The sequence below is a fragment of the Cryptomeria japonica genome, chromosome 5, assembly GCF_030272615.1.
Source record: "Cryptomeria japonica chromosome 5, Sugi_1.0, whole genome shotgun sequence".
NCBI classification, from domain to species: domain Eukaryota; kingdom Viridiplantae; phylum Streptophyta; class Pinopsida; order Cupressales; family Cupressaceae; genus Cryptomeria; species Cryptomeria japonica.
Window position 1 is genome coordinate 828,539,445 of NC_081409.1, and position 13,746 is coordinate 828,553,190.

The window sequence follows — 13,746 nt, forward strand, 5'->3', positions numbered from 1 at the left end:
TAATACATGAACTTTTTCACTAGTATAATAAGGAACATATTCTTGTGTATTATGTGTTAGTATTTAGAGAAATGAAATATTTCAATTATAACGGCTTATTTATTTTTCAAACTTATTATCTTAGGAAGGATGTGAATAGATGTTTATAACATCCTCTATACAAATAAGAGGTTGTCTATTAGTGTTGATCGTGGTAGTAAGGCAAAACATTTGTATTCTAATCTACTTATAACGCAAGAGTAACTTATAGTATCTAAATATTTTGTGCATTATTGAAGCTTTATTTATTCAAAGTTATTTTTTTAATACTTCTATACATCCTTGTTATATAGTGAAATGGAGAATAACTATTCTTATGGTTGGATTTTTCACCCTAGATGGTTGGTTTCTCTATTTTATGTTGCACTTCCTTAGATTTAAGAATGTTGGTATATATGTAGGTTTTGGAATCTTTCCTTAGATGGTTATGAAACATATATTTGATAAAATATAATTATTGAGTGAACTAAATGAGTTGTTTCTTAATTGTTGCCTTCACATATATACTATCTATTTATTAAGAGCAAAGAGGGAAATAAACATCATTATTTGTAACCTTAGTCTCTACCCATCAATATATTATTGTTTTAGATTCATATATGGTACTATTCTTAGAGATTTTTTGTTTGTTTTAGATGTTTACAAATTGGATTCCTCACTCTTGCAAGGTGTGAGAGTGTGAGTACTTGACTAATAAGCGTGGAAATTTTTTTGCAACTTGTCTACTCAGTTGTGTTTAAGTGTACAAATTGAAATGCAAATATCATGCACACTGTGAAAGATTTCTGAAATAGATCAAACTAGTGATATTTTCAAGGCTAACCCTTGAATTTCCATGTGACATATCTTTCATATATTTTAATATAATAGAGGTTAGTGGTTAATTATTAGAGTTTGTACTAATTTCTTGAATTAGAGGATTGGTGTCTTCTATAGGTTGGTGCCCACAAATGTACTTGGGGATTGGTGTTTTGTCTAAAGTTGTAGTTCCTATGAGTTGGTCCCTACAAAATATTTTAAGTTCTTTATTATCTTTAAGAGGATGGATTTGGGTAGTAGATCCAAGAAGCTATTCTCATAGCTATTTTTAACTTCTAGGTTTCCATGTATATCTAGCGTTGTCGTATGTTGATGTGTGATTATGTTTTTTCTTAGCTACTTTAATGTTAAAGTAAGGTTTGGATGGTCCTAATGATGAATTAGATTTGAAGTTGAGATATGGCATTTATTGATTCAAGCTCCTCTTAGTATATATGTATGTCTAACAATCTTAACTTTAAAACCTTCTTATATTTTACTTGATTTTGTATATAGTATTACCTTGATTGGAGAACTTGATCATTCAGCAAGGTCACGTCTCTTGTACTTTTCATTTTGATATGCACAAATTTCTTTACTTTTATTGTAAGAGTGTGTGTGTGTGTGTGTGTGTGTCACACACACACATACACACATTTTACTATAATTCTCAATGAGATAAATGCTAGTCTCTAATGATTAAATGATTAAATCCTTCATTGCACTTTTTTTCTCCACTTCTCCTAGATTTTTGGTGTATATCATGTCTTTCCATCTTGCATAGCTTAGTGTAAGTAATTTGTGCTAAATCCTTTGAGATCTCATATCTTATAAACATTAAGAGATTCATATTAGTTTTGATTTTAGGGTTTTAAATGAGTTAATTAAAGCATAAGGGAATTCATATTCAGCAATACCATTTTTTTGATATCATTTGTTTCATGTGTAACTTGTTGGTCATCAACCTTATAAAAGGTCTTGTGACTTTATTAATAATGACTTAGTGCACTAAGTACTTATTATCATATTGTATATTAATATGTGTAGGGTATAACCGATTAAGGACTATTCCATGCTAATGGTCCTTGTTTATACTATATTTCAACTCTAAGATCACCATGATTGGCTTATTGAACCAAAAGTCTAGAGAATTTCTCCACTCCTATCATTTGTCCTCTTGTATATAATTTAATCATGAGTTATGCCCCATTAGTCTAGCTTGGCATAAATTCTTTGGTGTAGAAGTATTGAATTCCTTCTCTAAGAATGTGGATTAATAATCTTGAAACTAAAAGGGTACCATATCAAAGGGTGAATGATGCTTCTTATTTACTCATGTGCTTCCTTTGCCAATAATAGAATTATTATGTGCATCTTTATACACAATCAAACATTTTGGTCACCTTCAGATAATTATTGTCTTCTTTAATAGAAACCATTAAATTGATATAATGATAAAATAATGATTATAATTACGAAATGAGAGAAATTATTTTTATTATCTTCATAAAATAATATATTTTGTAATATAATGTGTCTAATCCATGTAAGATAATAATATTAATTATATTTTTGAACAGTTCAAACATTTAAATACTTTGAATAATCTTTATTGTTTGTATCACTATTAAACATAAGTTAATTTTCCCCTTGCTTACACTGAGTTGAAAAGGAACGGTATCATATTTGAAATTTCCAATCTAAAGACCTACTTCCATAAGATAATGTAAACTAGTGAGGTCAGTCATTAACAGTACAGGGCTCGACATTTTTAACAGCGAGCTATTTTCATTCGTAGAAGACGACAAAACCAACGCCTTAACGTCCGACGAGCTTGACAACACAGTGGGTTCAATAATAGTCGGGGAAGTAAGGGCCGCTGAGGTCGACAAGCGTGACCTCATATCACGGTGAAGATGATGACAATATACAGCTACTGGTAAATCCCGAGGCCTTTTCAATATCTTTATCACCTCTCTCATTTTGGGTCTTGATGATGTGGGACCTATATAAGAGCACAACAGTCCCACAATCATCAGTCGCTCCATGTCCTCGCCATTATAATTTCTACCCAGTTTCTCATCCGCCGCCTCTAGGAGCTTTCCCTTTCCATATAAATTCCAAACGCACTCTACCAGCCTGCAATTGTGTTCACCAAGGGTTGGGTTAACCAGCTGGCTTCCACAGGCAATTTCTAGAGTAACCGCCCCGATACTGTACACGTCCGCCTCTGGACTGGTTAAGGTGTCGAAGCCTACTGATTGTGGTAACCTCAGAAACATACTCCTTTCTTCCTTGTTAGGAACCTTTGGATATTCTCTTCACAGCCACGACCTCTGCCGTGCCAGGAAGTATGCCTCTGTAGAATCCACCGAAGCCGCCTTGCCCAAGCTTTTCCTTGTCGCAGCACAGAGCTCGGAGTAGGAAAATTTTTGGGGACCCTGAGAAACCCATTCATCTAGCTTCGCATCACTTTCTTCGTTCGCATCAACTCCTTTTTTGCTTTTCTGCAAAGCCACTGTCCGGTTACAAATATGAAGCCACATACGACCACAACCAAAAAAACAGCATTGAAATAGCTTTGACAGAAATTCTATTTTTCTTGTCATTTTTAATTCCATCGATAGCGTTTTTTGAAGGAGCAGCAGGTGAGATTTCCCACGAATATTCTCAAGAAAAATTCCCAAGTTTTATAGTGTGGGCCTCTGTAAAGTCTACAGTGGAAGCCGAGAAGCCAACTTGGGTGTTTTCTCGTAGAAAGTTGCAGATCTATAGGGCAGGAAAGTAGCAGGCTTTTGGGTTAAGAAACACTAGTGTTGTCGAAAAAAAAAAGAGAAAGATTTGCAGACTTTTTGGTCTACTGTCATAATTGTTAGTTTAAAATGAGCAGAGAAAACACATAATAATGAACAGAAAATAGCAGAAAGAATAATAGACACAACAATGAACTCGAGACACAAGATTAATGTGGTTCACCACTAAGTGGCTATGTCCACCAGAAATTAGGGAGAATTCTTATTAACCAATATCCAATACTACAATCATACATGACTGCACTCAGTCATTTATAGAGAGATCTCAAATATGAAATGAAGAGTCTTCTAGGGAAGACAAACAACCATGTGACTGTTGGGCTTCATATTCCCAACAATCTCCCCCATGAAGTCCAACCGACACAGCCATGCACAACGACATCTCTGCTTCCATTTTCAAAATTCATATTACAACCAGCCTGCTAGATTTTAGCTTCACGATCTTCTGCTCGCATACACTTCGGATTAATCTTCTCCAAAGCAGGTCAGATTGAATAAAACCTAACCACTGAACCATGACATTACGATTAACTCCTGTGGCTAATATATCCAAAACATTGAAAAGATCATTAACTAGTTTTAAAATGAACCCTTCATCCTGAAATGAATCCTTAAGATCATCGCTGCTCCCTCATGACAGAACATTGTCGTTTGGAATTCCATCCGCCTTTGCCAAATCTACACTATCCTTAGCACCTTCTGAAGCTTCAATTACAAGGTTCAAAGGTCTGCAAGAGAAGCGTGCAATCAATGCATTCCATTTTGCCTCTACTTCTGCAATTTTCATTAATAAATCATCACTTCTGTAATCTGCCTCTTCTTCTTCAGAGTCATCCTCATTCGCTAGATTTGAGACTACATCCTCCTCACCCCGAGAGGCATCCTCCTCATTTTGGAAGGGAAACAAACTAGTCTCTTCTTCAAAAAAAAATTGAATACAACAAACCCTCTTCTTCTTCAGCCGAAGTCTCCTCCTCTTTCCAACCATCCCACCAATGACATTTGGTTTCAACCTCCACTTGGACATAACTCTCTACTGAGTCTAGACTGCCAAGAAATTTTTCAATGACTGATTCAGCTTCATCATCTGATTTGGCCTCATCAATTGAAACTTCAGCTTGTTTATTGATAACATAAAAGCACCCAGCTCTAGGATCAAACACAAAGTAAGGGCACACATATCCAGGATCAACTATCCAATCGGATCCCATCTCTTCTCAAGCCAACCATGGCTTTGATACCAATTGTTAGTTTAAAACGAGCAGAGAAAACACATAATAATGAACATAAAACAACAGAAAGAATAATAGACACAACAATGAACTCGAGACACAAGATTAACGTGGTTCACCACTAAGTGGCTACATCCACTAGAAAGAAGGGAGAATTCTGATTAACCAATATCCAATACTACAATCATACATGACCGCACTCATTCATTTATAGAGACATCTCAAATATGAAATGAAGAGTCTTCTGGGGAAGACAAACAACCATGTGTCTGTTAGGCTTCATATTCCCAGCAATAATCCACCCAGGCATCCCATGTTTTTGTGTTTGCAAGATATGAGTAGGAGCTCTTGGATCTAGAAGGGATACAAATGTCCAAGAATGCAATAGACAAAACAGAGCATAAAATAGAGCATACATAAAACAAAGTTAGATTGTCACAACAACAACACTTATATTAATCTGAGTGGAGATTATAAATGCAGATATAAATACAGAGCTCTATAGAGGTTTCTAATTTATTATGTGAAAAGATAATCAGATTATTACAATAGTCCCTGTTTTGTAGTCATAAAGAGAGGTTTATAAACTTGCAGTGCATTGCAAGTTAAAATCAGATTACATTCGATGATGAGATGCTAGTTTGTAAAGGGGCAAGCAACAGTTGGTAGAGAGTTGGCTGAAGATGGTAGAATTTTTTGGTGGTGGTGGATAGACAGTGCTGATTTGACATACATTTCTAGAAAGAAGGTGAGCAACTAATCATTACCATCATCATTCTCTTTCTTAATTCTTAGTTTAGTGATGTCCAATAAATCTCTGATTTTAGTAGAACTTTTATTTGAAATTGCTTTGGTAAATACATATGCTAGCTGATCATTAGTTTTACAAAACTAAAGTTCAATCTATCCATATGCTATAACATTTTTGATGAAATGATGTCAGATATCTCTATCCTTAGTTTGATTATGAAAAACTGGATTCTTTGTTATAGCAATAGTTCCTATTGTCATAATAAATAATTATAGGTTTATTTTGTTCTTGCCTAAAATCTGCGAGTATTCTCCTCAATCAAATTGCTTGGCATATTGTTGAAGTAGCTACAATGTACTCTACTTTCATGGGTGACAATGATACTATTGATTGATTCTTTGAACACAAAACAAGTGCACCTGATCGCAAACTGAATACATATCCTGATGTAATTTTTCTATCATCAATAGATCTTTGCCCAATCACTATCTATATATCCAATCAATTCAAAGTACTCTATTGATGTATATAAAATGCCAAAGTTGCTTGTACCATGAACATACATGAGTATCCTCTTTACTACATAGAAGTGAATCTTACTTGGATTTAGCATAAATCTTGATACTAGACAGACTGCATACATGATGTCAGGTCTAGTTGTAGTAAGACAAATAAGAGTGCCAAGTAAAATTCTATATAGTTTTGCATCTATCTTTTCAGTAGCATCATCTTTGGCCAACTTTACATTTACATCCTAAGGTGTGTTCATTGGTTTACAATTCTTCATTCTAAATTTATCAAGCGAATCCTTTGTATACTTTTCTTGTGAAATAAAAATCCCATCACTAAATTGTCTAACTTCTATTCCAAGAAAGTAATGCATCAAGCCTAAATCTATCATTTCAAACTCACTCTTCATATCTTTCCTGAATTCTTTTATTAATACTTCACTGTTGCCAATGAAAATGAGATTGTCAACATACAAACAAATTATAAGCAAATCATTGGTACCTTTGGATTTGATATAAGGTGTAGGCTCACTTTCACTCCTTTTGAATTCATTCTTTTGAAAATAGTCATCAATCTTGCTATACCAAGCTCTTGGCACTTGCTTGAGACTGTAAAGAGCCTTGTTCAACTTGTAAACTTTTTGTTCTTGTCCTAAAACCACAAATATTGGTGGCTGCTCTATAAACACTTCTTCATTCAAGAAACCATTTAGAAAGGCTGATTTAACATCAAATTTATACACTAACCACTTCAATTGTTCTCTTAATGCCAAAACTATTCTTATAGTATCCAATCTTGCTAGAGGAACATAAGTTTCATTATAGTCTATACTTGGTTGTTGTGCGAAGCTTTTTGTCATTAATCTTGCTTTGTGTCTTTCAATGGATCCATTAGCTTTATACTTTGTCTTATAGACCCACTTTAGTCCAATAACATCCTTTTCTGGTGGAAGTTTTGTTAACTCTCATGTTCCATTTCTTTTAGTTGAATCTATCCATTCATCCATGGCCTTAATCCAAACTTCAAGCTTTAGTGTATCTTCATATTGTCTTGGTTCTACTTGAATATGAGATAAAGAAAAATTCATAATTGAATCAAGACTAGTAGTTCTTTCATAAATTTATTTAAGAGTTTTTACCTTCCTTGGAGGAGGACTCGAACTCAAAGGAGGTTGTGATGATGAAGATGCTTGAGTGGAATTTGAGCTATTGCTTGAAATAGTAGGTTGAGATGGAACTTCTTGTTCTTTTTCCATAATTGCTGGTCTTTCTTGTTCTTCATTTCATTTCCATGTATCCTTTTTAGCAAAAATTACATCCCGACTGATTATCAAGCTTTTTGTTGCTAGATCATATAACCTATAACCCTTTGTTTCTTCACTATACCCAATAAAAATACATTTTTCACTTTTATCATCAATTTCTTTTTGTCTTTTTTTCTCTATAATATAAGTATAGGCAATGCAACCAAATACCTTGAGATAAGCTACACCCGGTTTTCTTCCACTCCATGCTTCATAAGGAGTCATATTCTTTACATTTGTCGAACATCTATTTAGCAAGTAAATAGATGTAGCTACTGCTTCAGCCCAAAATGTATTCAAAAGATCTTTAGCTTTGAGCATACTTCTGGCCATCTCTACTATTGTATGATTCTTACATTCAACTACTCCATTTCACGAGGGAGTATAACTTGTAGTTAATTGCCTTTGAATACCATTCCTTTTGAAAAATTCTTGAAACTCATTTGAATTAAATTCTTCTCCCCTCTATCTGTGGCTAGAGTCTTTAAGAAGAAACCACTTTGTTTTTCAACATTAGCTTTAAAATGTTGAAATATAAAAAATGCTTCTGACTTTTCTTGAATAATGTATACCCAAGTTCTTATACTATAGTCATGAACAAAAATAAGAAATTACCTAGTTTTGTTAAGAGATAAGGCTTGCATTGGACCACAAACATCAACATGAACCAATTCAAGGGGTGCTTTAGCTCTCCAAGCTTTTATGACAGAAAAGGAGTCTCAGTGTTGCTTATAGATAATACAACCTTCATAAACTTAATCATCTCATTCAATAAGGGCTAACCCTTTTACAATTTGGTTTTGGTAAAGTAGTTTTAACTCTCAAAAGTGGAGGTGTCCATACCTCATATGCCATAACCATGATTTATTATCTAGGACTACATTCAAATCTTGAGTTTCTACATATGCATGTCCAAGATGAAAAATTCTATTTTGTACCATACCAACTTTAGCTACAATCTGATTTCTATCAGTTTTATCATTGAAAAAACATTCATTTTTTTGAAAAACAACTTAATATCCTTTCTCAATAAGTTGTCCAACATTACCAATAAAAAAAATAAGTTCTCCAACACTCAATAAATTATGTGCAATTCATGAAACATACAACATTTCATTTATAAATTTTTCCATACTCTGTTTAGTTATGATAGCAATTGTTCTTTTGCCCACAACTTCAATGTCTTTATCATCTCCCAATCACACATTTGTTTTAGGAGACTTTTCCATCTTCACAAAGGTATTCTTATGAACCCTATCATATGATTACTACAGCCATTGTCTAGAAGCCAAACATTTTCAAAAATAATTTATTTTGTAACATCACATGCAAAAAAATAAATTACTTTTTCCTAGTTTTTCTTCAAAAAAATTAGCATCTGGCTTATTCTTTTTCCAACAATCACGTTCATAATGACCAAAATTTTACAGTATTTACACTACACTTGTGATTTGTAATGATTTTGATTACCTCTTTCATTACTGTTGTAGTGTCTTCTTATGTTATAACCTCTGATTTGTCCATTGTTGCTCTCTTTACTTTCATTATATCTTTTTTTGAATTTTCTAGATAGTTCACCAAAGTTTCTCTCTTTATTTTTTGAAATGTTTAGCTTTGATTGAAATTCCTGTTCAATCATCTTTTCATTGGATACATTCATCCTTTGCTCACGTGTTTGCAGACACTCTATGAGTTCATTTACTAATAATGATTTTAGATCCTTAGATTTTTCAATAGCTATTACAATAGTACTATCAAATTTTAAAGGCAAATTTCTCAACATTTTTTCTACTATCTTTTGATCTATGAGATTATCTCCATAAGATTTGATTTGATTTCCTAATCCCATTACTAAGTAAAGAAATCTTGCATAGGTTCAAAATATTTCATCAAAAGATTTTCAAAATCTCTTCTAGGAATTTGTAATTTAACTATTTTTACCTTATATGTTCCTTGCAATGCATTTTGCAAAAGATCCGAAGCTAACTTTGATTTTGTTATAGCAGAAACTCTAAGAAATGTTGTCTCGTCAACTGCTTATTGAATGATGAAGAGGGATTTTGCATCCTCCTTTTTGTCTCCGTTAAGCTGACCTTGTTGTGCTTGTGTCCAAGAGGCAAGCACTTGTGCATTTATAGGTTCTGAATAGCAATTCTTAACAATATCCCACAAACCTTGAGAAATGAACAGTGTTCTCATTTTGATGTTACAGAAATCATAGTTTTCTCCTTTAAACAAAAGAATCTATGACTGTGACAAATTCAAACTATTGTTGATAGTTGTTATATTTTAAAAAAAAATAGAACAAGAAAGTTACTTATCTATCCTTTACAATGCCCAAATTTGCTTCTTCAGACAACTATTTTTATTTGTCTCTCTCACTCTATTATAGATTCTCCTTCACATTGTAACTGGTGTTGTTTCACACAAAATAAGTTTCTACAACTAGTCCAAGCTCTGATACCAACTGTTGGATTTGGAAGCAATACAAGTGTGCAGGAATGTAATACATAAAACAGAGCATACAAAAAAATAGAGTTAGATTGTTGCAGCAACAACACTTTTATTAATCTATGTGGAGATTACAAATGCAGCTATAGATATAGATCTCTACAGAGGTCTCTAATTTGTTTTGTGAAAAGATAATCAGATTATTACAATAGCCCCTGTTTTATAGTCATAAAAGTGTAGAATTTTGAACCTGACCTATCCTCTCTGAACCAACTGATTAGCAAACAATAACAGCAAAAAGAAGAAAACACCAATATCTTTATTGAAGCTAAATTAAAAAATTACATAGAAGCTATATATATAAAGAATTTGCAGTCTAGAAGAATAAATAATAACTGCAATTCTAAATATATTCCTAGCTTTGCATGGAAAGCTACTAAGGCTCTCAAACTTAAAAAAGCAAACTACTCCCTAAATTAAGAATACAATAAGTGCATGCACAACATGCTTTGTTTACTAAAAAAAAAACTCATGCAAAAAATAAAACTAAAAATAGTCCTAAGGATTAATGCATGTTGGAGTACATGCTTTATTTGCATGAATAAACAAAAAACTATTAACTAATTTAAACTAGCTGCATGCTAGAGTAACATCAGTTATCAACATACTCCCCCTTGATGCTGAGAGAGCTGACAATCTTATCTCATAGTGCTATAAACTGAGCTTTCACAACTGCTTTGTTGAATATATCTGCTAGCTAATCCTGGGTGTTGATGTGCTTCAATTCGACATCCTTCTTCTACACCAAATCTTGTATGAAGTGATATTTCAAATCAAAATGCTTTGTTCTGCTGTGATGAACCGGATTCTTAGCTAACTTGATAGCACTCACATTGTCACAATATATCACTATAGGATGAATTTGTTTTTCCCCAATTTCTTCTAAAACTTTTCTGAGCCAAAGAGCTTGTGTACCTGTTGAGGTAATTGAAACATACTCTCCTTCTATAGATGAGAGGGCAATAATACTTTGTTTTTTTTAGCTCCAGGTAATCAAATCAGAACCAAAAGAAAAACAATTTTCAGATGTAGATTTACGGTCATCCATACTACCTCCCCAATCTGAATCACTAAAGCCTACTAGATTGAACTTTTCAGAAGAGTAGTAATGAATACCAAAACTTAAATTCCCTTTCACATACCTCAAAATCCTCTTGGTTGCCTTAATATGTATTTCAGATGGATTTGTCATATACCTTGAAACAAGTGAAACTGAATAGGCAATATTAGGCCTTGTGTGGATTAGAAACATCAAGCTCCCCACAATACTTCTATAAGCTGTCTCATCAACTAAATCAGCACCATCATCTCTACATAACAAATCTCCATGAGCACTTGGAGTGGAGGTAGGGTTACAATCAGTCATATTAGATTTCTTCAGCATATCCTGTGCATACTTTGTTTGACAAATGAAAATCTCATCCTTACTTTGATAAACCTTCATTCCTAGAAAATATTTCATTAGACCAAGATCTTTCATCTCAAATTCTTTCATCATAGTAGCTTTGAATTCATCTTTCATCTTAGAACTACTACCCATATACAAAAGATCATCAACATACAAACTTATGATGAGAATATCAGTAGCTTCTTGTTTGTAGTATAGGGTAGGATCACTCTTACTTCTCTGGAAGCCATTCTCCTAAAAGTATCCATGAATCCTGGCATACGACACTCTTGGTGTTTGCTTGAGGCCATACAAAGTCTTCTTCAACTTGTAGACATAATTATCTTTTCCTTCCACTTCAAAACCTTGTGGCTACTCCACATATACTTCCTCTTCTAAGTACCCATTCAAGAAGGCACTTTTCACGTCCATATGATGTATGCTCCACTTCTTCTGAGCTGATAATGAAATCAACATTCTTATGGTCTCTTGTCTTGCTATTGGTGCAAATGTCTCTTCATAATCAATTCCATACTTTTGTGTGAAGCCTTTAGCAACTAATCTCGCTTTGTGTCTTTCAACACTCCCATCACTGTTAAATTTGGTCTTGTAGACCCATTTGGTGCCAATCCTTTTTTTGTCATGTGGAAGTTTTGTTAACTCCCAAGTGTCATTCCTGTGAATGGAATCCATCTCTTCTTCCATGGCTTTCACCCAAACTTCATTAGTACATGCATCTTCAAAACATGATGGTTCAAAATCAGCCTTGGCTAATAAAGCAAAATTCACTGTCTCACCTATTGGGTTTTCTTCATGTACTTGATTTCCACTCTTCTGGTAGATATCACTCAATCTCCTTACTTTCCTTGTAGAACTTGGAGAAGAAGCTGGACTTGAACTTGGTACTAAAGAACTTGATGAAGGATTGCTTGGTGGAGTTAGACCACTGGATATAGAAACATTAGTTGGCTACTCATAATCAATATCAGCAATTATATCATCATTCAAAATAGATTTTGGCTTCTCAACATGGCCTTTTTTATGACCATAAACTCCCCCTTCATCAAAAATCACATCTCTTAAGACAATAAGCTTGTTAGTGAGGGGATTATACAATCTATAAGCCTTGCTTTTCTCACTATACCCAATAAAAATACATGACTCACTTTTTGCATCTAACTTCTGTCCATTCTGATTAGGTACATGCACATAAGCCAAACAATGAAAAACTTTGAAATGATTAACATTAGGCCTTTTACCATACCAAGCTTCATAAGGAGTCATCTTTTCTAGTGTACTGGTGGGGCTACGGTTGAGGATGTACACTGCTGTAGAAACTCCATCTCCCCAATAAGAATTGCTCAATCCCTTGGTTTGTAACATGCACCTTGCCATTTCAACCATGGTATGATTCTTCCTTTCAGCTACTCCATTCTGTTGAGGTGTGTATGCAGTAGTAAGTTGCCTCTTGATGCCATTAAAATCACAATAATTTTGGAAAGCCTTGGAGCAAAATTCTCCTCCACAATCAATCCTTAAACATTTGATCTTGCATGCTTTCTCATTTTCTACAAGGGCTTTAAACTTCTTGAATGTATCTAGGGCTTCATCTTTGGCCTTCAAAAAATATACCCAACAATTTCGTGAGTAATCATCAATAAAAGTGATGAAATATGATGACTTACCCAAACTCTTAGTCTGCATAGGACCACATATATCTGAATGAACAAGATGAAGTGGGTGATGAGCCCTCCATGCATTGCCCTTTGGAAACTTTTCTCTTGCATGCTTTCCTTTAGCACAACCTTCACAAACCTCCTTGTGTTCCTCAACCTTAGGCAAACCAGAAACTAATGCATGTGAGGTTAGAAACTTCAAACTATGAAAATTTAAATGCCCATACCTGAGATGCCATAACCAACTTGAATCCTCATAAGCAATATTTTCCAAACTGTTGTTATGTTCACCAAACCTCAAGGGGAACATCCTATTTCTTGTCATAGGAACAATAGTGATCACCTTATTATCCTTATTCTTATCATAGATAGTACAAGTCTTATTCTCAAAGACTACTTTATAATTTTTCTCACATAGCTGCCCAACACTTAACAAATTGTGCTTCAATTGTGGAGTATAATAAATATCATGAATACTCTTTATACCTTCTTTTGTTTGGACCTCCATATCTCCTTTGGCAGCAACCTCCAATGATTTATCATCACCAAGCTAGATCTTGGATTTGAAACTTCCATCCTTTGTTGAAAACAACTTCTTATTCCCTATCATATGGTTAGAGCATCCAGAATCTAGGTACCAAACATCTTTACTAGTATTTTCACCCTTTGCACACGACAAAAATAAGTGATCAGGAGGATTCTCACTACTTTCTTGAGCATAGTTAG